Source organism: Labeo rohita, chromosome 8, assembly GCF_022985175.1.
Source record: "Labeo rohita strain BAU-BD-2019 chromosome 8, IGBB_LRoh.1.0, whole genome shotgun sequence".
Classification (NCBI taxonomy): Eukaryota; Metazoa; Chordata; class Actinopteri; order Cypriniformes; family Cyprinidae; genus Labeo; species Labeo rohita.
In genome coordinates, this window is record NC_066876.1 from 2065019 (window position 1) to 2085569 (window position 20551).

General features: G+C 40.1%; 1 protein-coding gene across 2 annotated transcripts in view; it reads left to right on the top strand.

The window, feature by feature from the left end:
• Positions 1-20551, top strand: part of prickle2a (prickle homolog 2a) — an 85890-nt gene that overhangs the window by 16571 nt on the left and 48768 nt on the right. The gene's annotated exons all lie outside the window — the stretch shown is intronic.

Here is a 20551-nt window from a genome sequence, read left to right on the forward strand (position 1 = left end):
GGAGACGTCGTTGCCGAGGAGGGGGAGTAATAGAGTTTGGTATCGTATCTTCTCTGGGAATGGTGGAAGAAATCACTGCTGCGGCAGTGAGAATTAGAGCTTAGTATGGTGACTGTCTGCTGCAAGAGTGGTAAAAAGAAATCACTGCTGCGGCAGTGATTTCAGGTCAAATCAAGTGCCCCCCTACATTTTAACAGAGCTTTAAATGATAGAAATTGCCTGAAGTGGATTGCAGGACTGATAGTAAAGTAACAGAATTAATGATGTCAGTTTGTCAAGGAGATGAATTTGAGTTCTGCTGTAAGTCAACTGAAGCAAAAAATAGTGACTATTCAGTTCAATTCTGATCAGTGAGGACTCAATTGCATGTAATGACCAAGTTTTACCAAGTTTAGTTTAGCTATGAGCAGCTCTACTGTAGACAGTAAAAGCAAGTGGGGTCATAGTTGATGGGTTAGAAATCGCTGTTGTGGGAGTAAAATTGTAAATTTTGTAGGGGGGAATTCACTGCTGCGGCAGTGAAGTAATAAGTGATTTGTTAGGGTAAATCACTGCAGTGTCACTATGAGATAACAGAGCTGATTTGAAAATGGTGGGAAATGTCACTGCTGCGGCAGAGACATATTGAAGAATTTCTGGAAGACAGACCCAATGAGAGGGAAGCGAGGGTCCAAGACGTACAGTTTCCTGAAAGAAATCTCAAGGTGGATGGCTCACGGTGCTGTTGAAATCATTTTAAGTTTAAGTACGACTTTAGAAAGCTCAGCTGGCCAGCAATGCGACAATGCCAAGACAGGGTTTCTTTGAGCATAACAAGCTATTTTCACGAATACATGACTCGGCCTGAAGGTCAGAAGCGGGTAATCATCCACGCTCAGTCAATTTCTCTTTCCTTCGCTGTCTGTTTGGGCTTGTTAGGAATAAATCTACGCAGCCTCTGTAGAAATCAGCATGGTACACATTATCATTAACTTATGTATAGGCACAGAACGAGAAGGGCATGAACTTACAGAAAAAGGAAAAAAACATGTAAATATAGCGGTTGCTGCGTTTTTTTGCAATCCTCTGCGGTTGGTTCGTCAATAACGTGGTATTGCGATGATTGCAACAGCCCAATGGGAATCTTGTGGTTGCTGAGAAATGGCAAATGAGAAACCAAATGACTGGGTAGAAATTTTTGGATGTATTAAAAGGAGGACGGTGTATGGGTTATTAATTAATTAATAGCAGGGCACTGCTGACCAAAGTTTAGTTTAACTGTATTAGTTCGGCAGAACTTGATCTGCATTTGTTGGGACAATAGATTACGGTGCACTCCATTGAATTGTCCCAATGGAAGGAAATGCTTAGGAAGCCATTCTTTGACCACAGGGTAGTGGACACGAGAAGCCCCGGGAGAAATCACTGCTGAGGCAGACAAGTAACAAAATGTAATCATGAACCTGCTATAAAACTGAGTAATAAAAAATGTAATGTGCTAATGACACGGGTGAGACATCAAGTACTGATGATACAAGCCATTTAAAGTATTCTACTTCATAAGCCAAAGCATCAGGGCACATGGCTGACTTCTAGTTAGCCTGAACTGAGCGGACTATCTTCAGAAACATGCAAAAGAAGATGGTTTAAACACGACAGAGAACTGTGGTAGCGCTGATTCAACTTGCTTATTTACTAAGGGATGAAAGCAATTGAGACATTCACATGCAAATATTCATACAGTGGTTTAGTAAAATTGTTAAATATCTTGCTGTGGGCTTGACACGAAAATGTAAGTTCTCAACGTAGTTTGAAGAAATCTGCCAGAAAAGGCAGCCATGAGGAATAATCGCTTTGAAACAGAAGCATCTGATGACCTGCTAAATTGGATTTTGCGTACATGAAGTAAGCTTGGAGCCATTTGTGTTCACGATGCACAGGTTAAAGAACCATATTGATGGCTGAAACTGAATCATACTTGGACCACCTCCAAGATGGGCTTGGTTTACAAAGTTCTGCAATATTTTTAGTGCTGACATATGGGCCGAATCCAGTGGGACATGTTAGAAAAGGATAGAAAACACCCAGAAAGGCAGAGGTTCCACAGCAGCAGTATGGGTTGGGGCTGCTATGTGAGAGGCTGTAAAGTTCTTTGCAGAGGCAGCCTCACGCTAGGACACCTGTGAAAGAAAGGTTGTAGAAAGAAGGAAATAGGTATGCAAAGCAGCAGCCAGAGCGGTTCTTTTTGCGGAGGCAGCCTCACGCTAGGTCACTTCTGGAAGAAAGGTTCTGGGAAGAGAAGGGAGATATATACCAAGGAGAAGCCGGAGCGGTTCCTTGTTGCAGAGGCAGTCTCACGCTAGGGCACCTGTGGAAGAAAGGTTGTAAAAGGAAAAGAAATAGGTATGCAAAGCAGCAGCCAGAGCGGTTCTTTTGCGGAGGCAGCCTCACGCTAGGGCACTTCTGGAAGAAAGGTTCTGGGAAGAAAAGAGAGATATATACCAAGGAGAAGGCAGAGCAGTTCCTGTTGCGGAGGCAGCCTCACGCTAGGGCACTTCTGGAAGAAAGGTTCTAGGAAGAAAAGAGAGAGAGATATACCAAGAAACAGCCAGAGCGAATCCTTGTTGTGGAGGCAGTCTAACGCTAGGGGCCACCTTGGAGACATCTGAGGAGAAAGAAAATGGAGACGAGCGAACATGGGTGTGTTTTGGGTGAAGAAATGTGAATTACCACTTTAGTTGATGGGGATCTGAAAAGGCATGATAATGGATAGTCAGGATAAACAATATTAAAATCTCAATAAGTGAAATGCACCCAGTAAATTTGATTTAGATCGAAGAGTTTACAAAAATGCCATGTACATGAATGTAAACGGTAAACCCAGTATTCTTTGTGCAATGTTTTAGATATATCTTCACAAAACATTACATTATAAATTATAGATGTAGATTATAACTTCACAAAACACAAAATATAAAGGTACAATAATCGCAATTTTAAAGTGGTTCATCTCAAATCAAACGAGCCTATTCACAATATAAGAGCTCGATCTATGACGCAGTGAGTGGGGAATATATGTGGATACCAATCGTACACTGTTTAACAGCTGGAGCGCGTTGGATTGGATCGTTTGATCAGATTGACGTGTCTATCATTACCGTACACTGTAGAATAGGAGCGCACGACACTGAGCTATTACACACTAACGATTTGTAAGTTATGCGATAAGATTATACATTTAGGAATACCGCTTAAGAATGAGATCATTATAAACGCTTTCGGGATGTAAAGTGAAATCGCTCAGTGAGTGGGCCGGAAGGAGCGAAGGATAAGGTAAACAGAGCGGAATTTCTGATTGTTTTCGTGGGAAATGAATGTTTGATGCGGCGAGCATGCCTCAAACATTCAGCTGTATGCGTTCCTATTTTAAGAGAGGTAGATTTTACGGATGAAAGCGGTTTAGCTGTAAGTTGGATAACGTTAGGAACTGTAGCGGCTGTAGTGCGCAGATGCCTAACTTACGATACCCGGGCGGGAGAAGCGCGTTTGGCATTTGATGAAGGCGGCTGGGCAAATCTGCGGGACATCGTTGATGAGCTGTATTACCCTTGTGGAAAGCTAAAACTGGAGCCGGATTAAGCGTGACTTTGCAGAGCGTTGTTAGTTGGAGAAGTGTGGGAGTTCGTCGGGCTGGGATTCACGGACAGGGCGGGGTCGTATGCCGGAAGATGGGAGGCTGGGATGGTGCAATGAGAGCTGCTTATATAGGCTTGTAATGATGATTGACAGGACTGAATGATTAGGCTCCTCCCAAACCTACGTTTGGAACTTCATTTCGCGTTTGTTCCCTAGTTCCCGAGTTCCCGTGTTTAGCCTTCTCGCCTGGTCTTCTCGTTTCGTCAGTCTCGCCGCCTGCCTTGTGGATATCTCACCTGTCTCTGTGGATTACCTGTTTGCCGTGCCCCACTTCGGATTACGTTCGCCGCTGATCGACCCTCGCCTGCTTCACGGACTATTCTTGTGTCTCGCCCCTACATACCTGTTTGCTATTGTTTGACCCTGCCTGTTCGACCATGTCTTTGTCTTGTTCTATAAATAAAGCTTTGCAAATGGATCCGCTCGCCTCTCGCCTCCCTCCCCACGTTACAATTGTATCGTGCTGAAATTAATGTGTTTTAAACCATATTAGTTTAAACTTCTGATATGGGCCATTCTACAGTTGGAAACATCTTGGAAAAAAAAGTCTTTTTACCAAAAATGTATGATAACATTACACATTTCTAGTAATTGTGCAGTCAGTTCTCATGTTGTATTTTCAGAAAGTTTTGGAATATTTGTCCTCTCCCCAAATTTGTCACTATCGAAACACAGTAATAAGGGTTATATTGACCTATTAAGATTTTGCTTACATCTAGATTGTAAATATATATTTTTTGCTATTTTATTAACATTTTTTTCAGAGGTAAATCCATAACAATTAAATTAACAATATTACAAGTGTAGTTTATGAGATTTGTTGTATTTTGAAATATTTTTGTAAACAGCAAACAGTTGATCATAATGATTTCGAAGTTAAGAATTCATTAGTTTGAATATACATTTAACCAAAAACTATTATAACATCTTAGATGATGATTCAGTATCTTTTACTTTTGACAAAACATCCCATGTTTCAGTTGTCATGAATCTGGCCGGTGACCTTCGGTCTGCTCACCACCAGATGTCGCCCTCACATGTTCACATTACACTGACTGTTGCACCACACCCCTGACTACATTCCTCATCAGCCATTGCACTGATCACCTGTGTCGAATGAGAGACTATTTAAGCCGTGGACTTCCTCTCACGGGTCGCCGAGTATTGGAGTTGTGTATTGGAGTATTGTATTGTGGACTATGTATGTTGCGCTTAGCACTTTCCTAGTGTTTGCAGCCCTTTACGTAGTCATTTCCTAGTTCCCGTGTTCCCTAGTTTAGCTTTCTCGCCTTGTCTCCTCGTCTTGTCTGTTTCGCTGCCAGCCTTTTGGAATTCTCGCCTGTCTATTCAGAATACCCCTTTGCCTCTCCCTTTGGATTACGTTCACCACTGATCGACTCTCACCTACTTCACAGACTATTCTTTCATCTGGCCTTCGCTGTACCTGTTTGCTATTGTCCGACCCTGCCTGTTTTCGACCATGTTTTTGTCTGACACTAATAAAGCTTTGCATTTGGATCTGCCCGCTTCACGTCTCCCTCACTCCGTTACAGCTGCTATTTATATTAATTGTGACCAAATAAAATTTGTGACCTCAAAATGCTATAAAATATGCTGACAAAATTATTATTCTCGATGACTGAATGCCTATGCAGGCTGCGGCTACTGTACAAAGAAAACTAAACTGCTGTAAACTCTGTTAGTTAGGCATACAAGTAGCTATGCAAGTTCTATTTTACACTAATACAGTGTCGACGCCAACGTGAGCTGTTAATGCTATTCACAATGTTGTAGTATTATTATTGTGCAAGCTACTGCAGTTACGATATTTAATCAGAATCTGCTAAGCATAATCCACGCTGCTGTATGAAATCTGCTGTAAACCCTGTTGAATAATCAAAAGCAATAAGATGCTTACTGCACTTTAAAGAGTTAATTTACCCTCCATGAGTTATCACTAAAGCGCTTTCTGCTGCTGTTGCTACAGCATATTAGCAATAACAATTTGACTTGCTACACATGCTGCGGCTAAAATTATTATTTGTAACCTTGCATATGAATTTGTTATATATGGCATTCTATAAAATTTGCAGACATTGCAATCCGAATAGCTATGCGTACTGCTACTACAGCTGCACAAAGTACTTAGAATTGTTATAGCCTGTTTATTAAATAAACAGTGCATATAATACTTATTTCGCTTTGGAGAGTTCACAAATCTGCTGTAAGCCTTGTTAAATAAGCAAAAGTGCCTATTCACCTGCTTACTATCCATGCGTTATCTTGTCAATAAATTTCGATCAACTAAGGTACTTCCTACCGCCGCTGCTAAATTGGCAAAATAATAATTGGTTTGCTATGCAGATGCTGCTAATATTATTTGTTACATCACATCTGAAATTGCTATACATGCTGATTGTGATTAAAATTCACTAAATGTGATCTAAATAGCTAAACACACTGCTGATACAACTGCACAAAAGTACTTAGAATTGCTATAAGCCTCTTTATTAAACAAACAAATGCAATCAATAATGCCCATTTCACTTTGGAGAGTTTGCAAAGGTACTGTAGCCCTGTTAGATAGCAAAAGTAATAAATGACCTATTTAACATTACTTACCCCATGTGATTAACTGGAATTTCATGCAACTAAAAGTACTATATGCTGTCACTGCTATATTAGAAACAATAATAATCTAACTTGCTAAGAATGCCGCTGCTAAGGTTATTTAACATTGCATCTGAAACTGCTCTGCATGCTGCCGCTATTAAAATTAGCTAGCATTGCGATCTAAACGCTATGCACAAATACTAAGAATAGCTATAAGAGAATTCACTGACCATCCATGCGAAATCGCTGAAATTTAATCTAAGTACTTTTAACTACTGCTGCTATATTAGCAAAATAATAACTAATTTGCTAAGCATGACACTGCTAATATTATTTCTAACACTGCATCTGAATCTGCTATGCATGCTGCTGCTATAAAAATCGCTAAGTATACTGCTGTTACAGCTGCACAAAGTACTTATAATTGCTATAAGCCTCTTTACTAAACAGCAAATGATCAAAATAATGCCTATTTCACTTGAGAGTTCACAAAATGAACTGTAGCCTGAAAATTTTATGCAACTAAAGTACTTCCTGCTACCGCTGCTATATTATCAATGAAAATGTGGCTTGCTAAGCATGCTGCTGCTATTTCCTAACATTGCATCTAAATAGCTATGCATATTGCTGCTACAGCTTAGCTTAACAAGCTTAGCCTGTTCCTCTCAGCGAGCCGTCTTCTGGGATAAATACGAGGCTTATTCCTCTCAGCACCTTCTTCCAAAAACTAATGTATCTGCCATAAATACGTTGCTGTTTTGTTTAGGAGTTGATGTGGGTGTTTACATGTCACACATCTTTCATGTGGATGTTTGTAATATCAATATCAGCAAAAGTGTGTGGGTGTGATCTAATTAGAGGTAATGAGCTCCGAAGGGAAAAACAGGACATTGCGTTGATTTCATATGGATTACTTTAACAAAGAAAATTTGTTCGATAAGACTTGCTTCATATAAAAGTAGACATTTCAAACTTTCTATAGATATATCTCTCATGTCTGTGTGTCATGTATTCGCTGAGTTTCAGTTCATTTTAGTGACGCATTTCAACTGGATATTCATGGAGACTGAGAAGTTTTTATTTTAAGAAACCACAAAACCCCAGGACGTTACACTAACATTTCTCTGCCTTGAGGTATAGATGGAACTCTCTCAACTTTTGGAAGACCTCTGAAATGTGGTGGCAATGTTCAGCCATGTTCCGGGAGTACACTAGGATATCGTCGTAATGGATTTCGTAATTAAAAACCTAGAAGACTGCAGGGGCACTGAAAGGCCATATGGCATGACGTAATACTGTGTGGCCAGTGGGGGTCATAAAAGAATTTTCCATTCATCCCCTTCAAGCATTTAATAATCACTTCGCTTCAGCTTTGTAATGTGTGTTGTTCATAATGTAAGAACATGCAAATGGCCACATCTCCTCCGTAAACAAAGCATGAGGATTCAAGTTCATCTCTGCTACGCGCTGAGAGGAATAAGACAGAATTTACCTCAGAAGCAGCACATTTGAAATGTTTCATTTGAGTTTGAAGCATTCGAAATGTTTAATTTAACTGCATCTAAATTTTTCACAATTTAATGTTCTTTAAAATATAAAGCAGTAAATCCAAAAATAATATGAGTGTTTACACTGTAAACACTAAGAATGTTTTGACCAATTTTTACTGTGTGCAGGGTCAGTCCTAACATACAATCTTTAATAATAATCCACAGGAGAACCAACAGAAAATCCAAACAGGCAAGGCTAGGCAATCCAACAAAGTGTAAATCATTGCAATAACTGGCAACTCAAAGAACTGAATGGGCGGAACTTTATACAAAACACAAGAGAGGGACTAGTGACTTAATTAACTAGACACAGGTGAACTAAGGCAATCAAGGAGAAACAGAGACTAGGTCACAGACTAAACTAAACAGGAGAACAGGGAAAACAAGAAAACACAGAAATAAGGTTTCAGAATACATGCAATATATTGCTCCTTGACTACTGATGATGGGACATTTTTTTTTCTTAAATCCAGGGAAAGAAGCAGCAGACACTTTGGAAATATCAGGTATGGTTTATTTGTTTCACTTTTTGAACAGGATCTGTTTTCAGGTATGACACAAAGTCAATTTACATTTCTGTGTTTAGATCATTGTGCTCAATAATGCGTCTTTGACCTTTATTATGATAAATATATACATAAATAAATTACAAATAATCAAAACCCCCATTATTTTATTCTCCTCACATTCTTTCTTACCTACCTCACTGTCACAGTCACACTGATGGCCTGTCTCGTAGGTGTGAATCACCAAATATTCAAGAGCATTGTCACTCCCTCACATATGACCTACTGAAGATACTGAAAAAAGCACAAATGTCAGAACTTCTTCAAGGCCCCAAAACTCCCTCAAACTCCAGAGGGTTAACTGACTAACTCATGAATATTGAGTATCCACATGCTACAAACAAACAAACATGCTTGAGATATAACCTCCCACACTTGTCCATCGCCATCATTATAACCTTCACCTTCTTTTTAATTTGATTGAACCACATATCTGTCAAGCTAGCTAAGGATGTTTAATGCTTGAATTCTTTTTAAAATACAGTGACATTATGGGCTGTTGGCATTAATTGTGCTCATGAAGGAGTGGTAGAGTGCTCTCAGAGCGAGTGAAAACCACGATGCTCTGACTTTGAAAAAAAGACTCCTCGCTCCAGTCAAAAATCATGCTGCTACACTCCTCGCACTGCTCCCACTCCACTCCACTCACATGGTGGGGAGTGGGCTGACCCTGGGTGCTGTCCAGACACTGGGACTCAAACTGGTGTCTCCCGAAGCCCTGTATTACACCTGAAAGCACTGTCCACGCGAGGCTATCGGCGATATTTAAATAAATAAAGGTTATTTAAATAAATGTATTAATCATAAAAATCATAAAAAATATTATTTTATCAGTTATAAAAGGCATATTTGTAAAGTGATAACTATAAAGAAAAAGATGTAATGGTTTTCAGTTCTCTTAAGTAAGTACAAACTTCTGGTTTTATCTGAATACAGATACAAATAATTTTGAGATTGTTACAGATACATATACAGATATTGGCATCGCTGCACAGCCCTAGTGACAACCCTTGACAAAATGTTGTGAGGAGAGAACACTTGTTCCATCCACTTGCAGGAGTCACCAAGGGGTCTACCAAAAAAAAAAAAAAAAAAAAGTGGAAATGGGCAACAAAACTGTCTAGAGACTGTGTTACCGGTCCCGACTGCTGCCAGATAGTCTTGGCCAGGGGTGTCAAACTCCGGTCCTGGAGGGCCATAGCCCTGCAGAATTTAGATGCAACCCTTTTAAACACACCTGATCCAACTGATCAAGTCCTTCAGGCTTAATTGAAAACTGCATAGTATGTGTGTTGGAGCAAGGTTGGAACAAAACTCTGCAGGGCTGCGTCCCTCCAGGAACTGAGTTTGACACCCCTGGTCTTGGCCCACTGCAGTGCTTTTTCCGTCAGTGGAGAGATAATAAAGCAGTTCTTTGATCTCTCAGTGGGGAATCGGTGCAGTTGCATCTCGAGGGCCAGCGAACATTGTAGCAGGTGTCCGTTGCGCTCCTCTGCTTTACCAGAGTAGGATGCCACGTTGGTCATGGGATTACTGGCATAAGCCTGTGAAGGAGTGAGGGCTGGTGCAGAGCCAGGTGTGGTGGTGAGTGTAGTGGTGAGGATGCGATCCAGTTCTTTGAATGAATTAGTGTCAGTCGAGCTAATGTTATTGTGTGTTCCTTACCTGTTCTGGTCTTCTGTCAGGGAACACAGACTCAGATAATATGATAAACAAACCAGGGTGGGCTGATGGATCACATGACAGGCAGACCCAAAGTCACTTAAAGACATACATTAAAATGGTTAAGAGGAATAAAAAGGCTAAGGCAACATGATAACCTATTGAAACTCAAATATACATAAAATCATTATAATATATTGAGCAGATTAAAATGTGTCCTGTGTGACAGTGTCACAATTCATTTAATATTTCTTTTGTCTTGCATTGGGAACAAGACTCCAAGAGCTTTCATGCTTGGTGTTGCCAGAGGTCAGGAGTTTAAATGCCCCAGTCAGAAGTATACTTCTAAATGGATACATTTTTCTGCCCTTAATTTTATTTAATCTTCCCAAACCTGGTAACCATGTGCATTCACTCTCCTTCTGGTGTAAAGGTGCAGATAATGATCTAAAAACACTGATTAACATGCATGAGTTTAACGATCTATATTGAGATTCTGCTTAGATGAATGTGTAAGCTTTCACGGAACTTTCTTGTGCTATTTACTGCAATATTGTTCGCGATTGTGGTTGCTGAAAAAATTGACTTACACATCTTCTGTGCCAAAATACTACATCTTTTTGTGCTGTTGTTGTTTTAATTAAAAATATTAAAATGGCCATAACACACACAGTTTCTGCTAATTCCATGTTAATCTTGAGTACCTATAGAGTAGTTGTCAGTTGTCATCCTGATCATTCCCCGCACACGACACCTTGACAGAATCACCGACCGAACAAAATGCTCTGGGCAGAGGATTTTCTATCTAACGTCCAGCAGGCGGAGAGGCCGTTGGAGCAATATGTGGAGGAATTCCTGAGCGTTTGTCATCTGGTGAGTTGGAGCGACGCCGCGATCAACGCATGTTTCCAGATGGGCCTAAACAATGATAAATTGTTCAATTCGATAACTCCTGACGATTGGAATTTATCAACCATGTCCTTTCCCTTTGTCATTCTGATTTCTTTGTCGATGTGAAAGATTCTCATCTTCCCCCCCATTTGTAAACACGCGGCCGCTCCAGCTCACCCTCAGCCAGCGTCCTCCACGTGCTGCTCCATCGAGCTCGCTCCCTCCGGTCCTCCCTCGCTCTACCCCGTTCTCCATAGCTCCTCCCTCATCCTCAGCCCAGAGCCCGCGGCTGACCCTCGGACTCCAGCTGCAGTTGCGGCCAGCTCTCGGACTCCGGCCGCGCCCGCGGTACACTCTCGGACTCCGCCCGCGGCCAGCTCTCGGATGCCACCTGTGGCCAGCTCTCGGACTCCCACCGCGCCCGCGGCCAGCTCTCGGACTCCTGCCACACCCCTGCGCTCTGGATTAACTATTGGCAATATGGCAAGCCAAATATATATTAAGGATTATGTGGATTTATATGAATTATTGTCTCCTGTGTCTCCGCTGGTTCCGTCCAGCTCTCCTTCTTCTCCGCTGGTCCCGTCCAGCTCTCCAAAGCCTCCACTAATCCCGTTCATTCCTCCAGAGCCCGAGCTGCCTCCAGTGCACCCTCCAGAGCGACCATGCATACATTACAGAATTAAATGCAGTAACCATAAAATACGGGTATCAACTACCACTCGTTACTTCAGCTCGTAAACAGCTTTGGGAGGCATGCATTTACACCGCGCCCTCCAGAGCGTTCTCCTGAGCCCGAGCTTTCTCCAGAGCACCCTCCAGAGCCAGCGCCGCCCGAGCGCCCTCCTGTGCCTGCACCTCCCGAGCGCCCTCCTGTGCCTGCGCCTCCCGATCGCCCTCCTGTGTCAGCGCCTTTTGGGGGGGGGGTGGCTCCCCCGAGCTCCCTGACCCGCCATGGCCAGATGGACTGTATACTCAGCCATGGCTTCCTGAACTCCCTGACCCACCATGGCCATATGGACTCTGTGCTCCGCTGTGGCTCCCCGAGCTCCCTGACCCGCCATGGCACCCGGGACTGTGTGCTCCACCTTGGCTCCCTGAGCTCCCGGATCTGCCCTGGAGGCGTACCTCCTATCCCTCCTGTGTCTGCCCCGCACGAGCCTCCAGGGCGCCCACCCTCCCTCCCCAGTGTGTTTGTTACGGCGCCTTATGGGAGGGGGGGGGTTAATGTCAGACCTTTTGGACTGTTTTGTGTGTTTTTCCCCAACGTATGCCCTTATTTGGTCTTTCCGTTTCCGTTTTCAATTTGTTAAGTCATCGTCTGATCATCTACACCTGTCCTCCCCTGATTAGTCAGTGTATATAAGTTTGGTTGTGTTTCAAGTTTGGTGTCGGTGATTATATTGTCTTCATGTATTGTTACTCCGTCAGTTTACGTTGTGTTTGCTGGTTCCCTGCTGTTTCCTGTCTATTCCTGTTTCCCTGTGGATATTATAAATAAAACTCTATGTTTTGGACCTCCTCGCTCATCCTGATCATTCCCCGCATATGACACCGTGACAGTAGGAGTGCATCCTTTATATATCCAAAGTCTTTAGTTTTATCAGATTTATAAAAGACAGATACAACTATAACGCTTCTCTTCAAAAACAATCGAGCTCCTGGAGGCGTGCAGTGCAAAGCTAAAGAGTCTTTTTTTAAGTTAATTACTTGATTGTGTTGAGTAATATTTGTATTATTCCCTGTGTGTCTGTGCACTTTAAAAATAAAGGTGCTTCAAAAGGTTCTTCACAGTGATGCCATAGAGGAACCATTTTTGGTTCCACAAAGAACCATTCAGTCAAAGGCTCTTTAAAGAACCATCTCTTTCTTACCTTTTTATAATCTGAAGAACTTTCTTTCCCACAAAGATCCTTTTGTGAAACAGAAAGGTTCTTCAGATGTTAAAAGTTCTTCTGTGGCATTGTGAAGCACCTTTATTTTTAAGAGTGTGTGTGTAGGTGTAATGGACTAGTCCTTTGTGTAAATAAGTGTATTTAAGTGTTCCATCTCATTTTGATTATTGTTAAGTTTGGTTTTGTTCAGTTGACCATTATGGGCCCAGACCTGTCTTTATTTTCTTTATTTCCATTTATTTTTCTAAGCAATTTTATTTGTAACTTTCCTTGGATTTAATGAATAATTTTTTGTTTGGAAATCCTGCATTCCTTGCCTTTGACTGCTCGGTCCCTCAGAGCCATACTCAAAGAAACTTTACAAGAACCTTATTTGGCACAGAAATACTCTGTCATATGTCCAGAGTTTTTTTAAATTAGCATGAGAATTCAACTCTTTTACAGTGTAAATAAATCAGAATGCATGAATTATCATTAGACCTCCCTTAACATAATTCAGAATTATTGGATGTTCTCGAAAGCTAAACCAGTAGAACCAGTACGTATTTCAAGATGTGAAAGTACAATAATGATAATGAAATGTTAAAAAACATAACAATAAAATAAAATAAATAAAAAATAAATAAATAAATAAATAAATAATTATAATGAATTATAAAATTGAACAAAATAGTTTTGGATTATCAGTTTAGCCGTTACTGGCAGTATGACTTCAATGTCATGAATTTCGCAGTTTTTAATTTGCCAGGGGACATAAAAGAAATCAAAGGCACACTTCAATGTCATCCGACCTGGAACATGCTTTCAGATCAACACAATAGGGAACAGAGTTGGCAGGCAGTTTGGCATGACATCTAGCATGTAGAGACTAGTAAAAAAAAAAGAAAGCTTGGTAAAATACAGTTGTGTCTGTTAACCTGGACTAGTGTTTCAAATTGTCACACACATACACACATATCTACTTTTTCTATTAAAATTAGATTGCATAATACCTGAGCCTGTTTTAAATAATGCTGGTTAAATATTATTTTTTTTTGTTTTTGAATTGACAAAATGAAAATGAAGACCAAGCAAAAAATTACTTTTAATACCATAATATATTTACAGTATTAGCTAGTCATTTCACAGAAATATAATTCTTTTTAAAAATTGAATGGACAGTGGAAAATACAATAAAACAGATACATCTATTAAGTTATGACAATAAACAGTAAATTTTAAATATGGTTAAAAATGTTCATTTATAGTGGAAATACATGTTTAGTATGTCAGAACAAGCAAAAATAGCTACATTCAAAGTGCTCTACCTTCCCAGCTATACCAGACTTCTTTTTTGTTGAGTAAAAGGATGGAGGCCTCCGACCATGCATACATTACAGAATTAAATGCAGTAACCATAAAATACGGGTATCAACTACCACTCATTACTTCAGCTCGTAAACAGCTTTGGGAGGCATGCATTTACACCATGCTTAATTTAAGAAGTGATTTACAATCTCATTAGAATGAGAAAAGTGGATGAATGGAGAACAGCATTCATCACAACTAAGGGGTGCTATGAGTAACAGGTAATGCCATGTGGACTGGCACCTATGGTCTTCTAATCATTCATCAATGAAATATTCCATGATTTCCTTAATCATGGACTGTTTCATTACTTAAAGATAACCGGTAAACCATCAAAAACTACCATGAAATGATTCAGGGTGTAACAAACAGTCCAACTGAAAGGCGAGTTGTGATGAACCCAACTGCAGCTTTATTCAAAAGTAATCCAAAATCCAAACAAAGGAAGACATGACTTGAAACAGGAACCAATAGCAGGACAAGGAGCCAATAGCAGGAATACAAGAGGAATAAGGGAAATCACATGACAGGAACAATAACCATGACAAGGCAAAATATAAAAATAAAAGACATGAAAACAATACATGAACATGAAATAAACCCAAACCCCACGCTAAATGTCCCCACTCTAAGGGCGGCTTTAGATGCCCAAACAAAACCCAAAACCCAAAGTCCAGGAAGGTGGTGGAGCTGAGGCAAAACAGTGGGTGGGACGGAGGGCCAGGCCCATGAAGAGGAACAGGACTTGGAACATGGCATGGACTGTGAATGGGCAAGACGATGGGTCATGGAATGGAGCAGTGGTAGACCTGGACACTGGAGAAGAGGCAGGTCTAGACAATAAAGCAGAGGTGGCCCTAGACCGTGAAGCACTGGGGGACCTAGGCCCTGGAGCAGTGGCAGACAGTGGAACAATGGAGGTCCTGGGCCATAGAACAGAGGTAGACTGTGAACGGTGGAGGACCTGGGCCATGGATCAGAGGCAGACTGTGGAACAGAAGAGCAGCAGACCACCAGATCAGATCCAGAGGAGTATTTAGCCATGGCGAAGCCGACAGGGCAGGAAGCCATTGCGGAGCAGGCCAAAGTCCCTTTAAGGCAAGTCATTTCACTCGGCGGCCATCTTTGAAACTTTTGAAACTCCTTTATCTTTGAATGGACAAACATCAAATTCTCCAAAACTGTTCACCAAGCTTACGATTAAATTTCATATTTGAAATCGCCAATGAAATGTGACAAGAACTGCCTCGTAAATGTTGCATTTTTCCCCATTCAAAACTATACGAGTGACAGTTCTTGGGTATTCTATAGTCTTTGAGCAGGCAGAGCAAAGATCCCCACAGTGGAAGAGATGACCACCATCAGACTGTTATCAAACAGTTATCAGCAGTTATCAGTTAGCAGACTTTATCTTGGCAGGCATGACGTGAGCAGGCTGTGGCTGAGCCGACATGAGGTGAGCAGACTCTGGCATGACAGGCATGGTGTGAGCAGGCTTTGGGTTGGCAGACATGACCAGAGTAGGCTCTGGAATAGCAGGCATGACATGAACAGGCTTTGGTGCGGGGGGGATGGGGGGGGCTGTGGGATTGCACAGTTTCTCCTCTGCAATCCAAACAAACAAAGACATGACTTGACTTGAAACAGACTTGACTTGGCATGGCATGAACATACTTAAAAAAAAATCATTAAACAAAATCGGATATGGTCTAAAGATCAGATTTATGTATCAGACTTGCCAGTATGAATGCAGCCAGTGAGATTAAAATCTTTAGCATACATCTAATGGTAGACTCAGTCCTCCTCTGCATGATATTTGTAGACAGATTTTTTGCTCTACCTCCTTTTAATACCCCAAATGTGTTCTGTTAGATCAAGTCAGGCAAGATTCTTCACCAGGTCATAGTTTACAAATTTCTTTTCCTCTTCAGAAACTCTTGTGCAGTTTTGGCAGTGTGCTGTGGATTATCATCATAATGGAATATTCTTCTTCTGCCAAGCTTCTAGAGAGTGGAAGTAATCTTGTCAGCAGTATTTTGGTACATCCACAGGCATTCATGGTGCAGTCTATAAATGCTGTCTCTTCCACAACTTTTGCACTCATGTGGCCACAGGTAATCACACTCCTACCTCTTTGCTTCACCGTTGGGATTATGCATATACTGTGGTAATCCTGGCCGCGTTCACGCAAAACATGCTGTACCTTATTTGATCTGAACAAATTGGTTCTAATCTGAACAAATCATTAAGCCTCTTTTTTCTTTCTTTTTTTTTTTTAGAGCTAAACTACAATAGTAGCACACCGTCTGTGTTGTTGTTTTAGGAGAATGGCCACTGTGACTCTGATTAGTGATATTATTGCACAAAAATCAGTTGACGTTGCATTTTTATAGTTTTATAGTTATAGTTATGTTTAGTTATACTTAATCTTTGGACTCGCTTACATGCAACAATGACAGTACAATTCCACATACACCTACAATTGACACAACCTGTCAAATACATACTTAATACATTAGTACTTATAAAGCACTTATTCTGCAATGTACGAATAATTATGCCAAATAATATTCGGCCGAGGCTGACACAGTCACTCCTCATGTTTGCTGGATAACAGGTGATCTAGGGAAAAGCACAATATTAGACATAACCTCTAAAATCACTACGCAATAGTGAGTGTGTGAAGTGAATGAGTGTAAACAAGAATGAAATAAGCGCAAATCAATTAGCCGCATTGCTATAGCCTGTCCGTGTCTCTCTCAGAAATCAGAGTTTGGCATGAGTAAATCAACTAAAATACTACATCATACACGTTCTACTATTTGATATGTATTTTGAAATCATTTAAATCTTGTACGATATGACACATGAATGAATGACATATGCACAAACACTGTAACATAAACTATAAACCAAGTACCAGAGTTTTCATGTTATTCAATTTTTAACAAAAAGTTTATTTTATATTAAGGAAGAGATTTGTCCCACAGGGAACAAATGCCCCCCAGTCTTAGCTTAAAAAAAAAAAAGTTTCATTTTAAAATTTAATTTATATATAATATTATGAATTATGAATTACAAAATTATAATAGCCTATTTGAAAAATAGTTAATTCTCACTGGCTAGCTAACTAGCTAGCTGATGCTTAACTGAGGTCATTTTTAAATATAAAGGCCAAAAATGTTAAGTCAATCAACTAGTTACAATACATTTGATTGAAAAACAAAAGATTTGATGTTTAGAATGGAGTAACTACAGTAATTACGCCATGCCCCCTGGGGGCGTTTTACCCCACAGACTTCTGAAAATAGAATTAAATTGTTCTTAAAAAACACGTACTCCCTATCTACAGGCCTTAATATTCTCATATCATATATAACTGTGATGTTCTACAAAACAGCAAGGTTTAAAACACTTACATTTTCTTACTGCTGAAAATAAGATCATGTACTATGAAATCCATTTTCTTTCAAGTAAATCACCAGTGTAAGTTTCGTGGTGAATACTCTCATCAACATAGTCCATAGTTACAACATTCGATTTATCTAGTAGTTATTTGGGGGAAAACAGTGTCCCCCCACTCTACCACTCTACCCAATACATTTTCTATTGCTTTCAATGTTTTGAACTTTGTATGATAGGCATATTTTCTCTTTTCTCTTTCTCTTACTTTATGGGATGGCACTTATGCAAGTATATTCTTTGTATGCATAGTAAAAGTTTTTTTTTTTTTTTTTTTTTTTTTTTTTTCTTGTTTTGGCCTCCATGTTCTCTAATCAGTTATTTGTGACCCTGGACCACAAAACCAGTCATAAAGTCATATTTTTGAAATTGAGATTTATACATCATCTAAAAGCTGAATAAATAAGCTTTCCATTGATGTATGGTTTGTTAGGAATCTGGACCTGGAAACCTGGAATCTGAGTGAAAAAAAAAAAAAAAAAAAAGAAAAATCTCTAAATCACCTTTAAATTTGTCCAAATGAAATTCAAAGCAATGCATATTACTAATCAAACATTAAGTTTTGATATATTTACAGTAGGAAATGTACAAAATATCTTCATGGAACATGATCTTTACTTAATATCCTAATGATTTTTGCCATAAAAGAAAAAATGATCATTTTGACCCATATAATGTATTTTTGTCTATTGCTACAAATATACCTGTGCTACTTAAGACTGGTTTTGTGGTCCAGGGTCATATTTATAGAATCAGACTCGATTTATTTAAGGTTGTGGTTGTCCTGCCATTAATGCCTAAAAATAATGATAATGTCATAATAAATATTACATAGTGCCACAAAAATCTTAATGGTTCTAAAATAGGATTCGTTTAGGATTAATGATTTGACCACAAGCATAAGACAGAGAGTAGTTGAAATCTGATGCAAAGAAAGCAAGTGGGTAAAACAGAAAGACTAAGAAAGAGGACTGTGAGTGATGATTTAAGGTGCATGGGTTTACACTCTCTCACTCATAAATCTGTTGCGGGTATGGCTTTCTTGCTCTTGGATCTGCACAAGGTTTCCACGGAGACTTGTCACTGCAGAGAGCTCCATGGCGACCAGAGCACGAGCACTGTTCACTGGAAAGAGACAAAGCCAGCATCCTGCTGTTAGTTTGAATGATTAATGTGTTCACGGTCAGTGAGAGCACTCCAAATGCTCAAACATCTTTGTGTGTTCCTGTACAATGACAAGGAGGCTGTAAAGGTTGTTGTAATGCTATTTGTGCTTTAGAATCAATAAAAAGATGTCTAAAATTATGCTAACCCTATGTTTTGTCTGTGGATATGGTTTGAGACCCTCTGTCAGTGCACGTATTTGAAATATCTTAAAACTAGAGGTCATACGGGAAACTACTGTGCTCTGCTTTATTAGTAATACCTTACAACTGTAAAGCAACATATTCCATAGATGAACTTGTTTAATAGTATTGGTGTATTTAGCATAGCTGAACATCCCAGATTTCAGCTGTATTTCCACTAATTGGACTAAAGACTGCTAAATATTAACTGTGATCTTCAGAAAAAAAGGACCCTTCAGGCACATATAAAGTAAGCCCGGTGCGTATCATTTTGTCATTAACGCATAGTGACGTGTAGCCATCACTGAGGCTTAATTATCAACTCAAATGCAGCAGCAGTAATTACAGCTGTATTATGAGGCGCTGTCATGTGTCGAGAGCCCACTCACCGTCACTGACTGACGCCAAGTGTGTGGGTTTGAATTATTTTCTCATCTTCATCATCGTCACTGAAAGCCTATATACAGTTATTTGCTCAGGGCAGAAATGCTTAGAGATGGTTTTGCTCGTGTCCTTGTCATCGACCCTGGAGTTCACTGAATTGTTTTATGAAATCAGTATATTTACAATAATTGTGAGTCCTTGTATTGTTTTTGTATTGTATTGTTTTATTGATTTAAGAGTGACCTATTATGCCCCCTTTTAAGATAAGTCTCTGATGTCCCCAGAGTGTGTATGTGAAATAAGGTTTAGCTCAAAATACCAAGCAGATATTTTGTTTTTAGCTTGTTAAATTGGCCACTTTTAGGATATTGGCCCAAACACGCCCTTTTTGTGTTTGTCCCCTAAAATGCAAATAAGCTGATGTCCCCGGCCCACTTTTCAGAAGAGGGCGGAGCTTCAGGAGCCAGCAAAAACAAAACAGGACAATCTCAGGCACTGAAAATGTCAGCAACTCTTAGCAGCATTGTTCAGTCTTAGATGTTCAAACTGGAATCCGTTTAAAAGTCAGTCATCTGATTGTACTGTGCATAATAAATGCGTGTTTATGCACGGTTAATCACAGCGCATGAAAAATAATGACAAAGCTGGTCTTATGCTGTCACAAACTTTATAAGTCTCACTTGTGATTATGACCATGCCGTCAACTTCACGTTGCTTTCGTATGCAATTTTTAACTACCACATTCTTGTTTACGATCATCCTGGTATCTTCAGCAAGGCATCTTTCAGAAAGGCAATTTGGAAAACAAACACATGATACTTAGAATGTCTGGAGCTGACATTTGCGCACAAAGCATTGGTAAAGATCCCTAAACGTATAGGGGACTTTTTTTCTGGGACATTTCCTTCGAAAATTAAATTTAACCACAGTGTCCTCAGCTGGATGGAGTTTACGGAGACTCCTATTTCGCTGGTGCGTCCCATCAACCGACACTTGTAACTGACATTGTATATCTCCAGCAGCTACTGTGAGAAAACAGTAATGGGGGACTGCTGCTTCTCACTCAGGGCTATGTCTATGCTAATAGGGCGGAGATCGTCACAAATGGGGGGGACTTTTTCCCTACGACGATGTCATCATAAGGAGAAAATTGCCTGTAC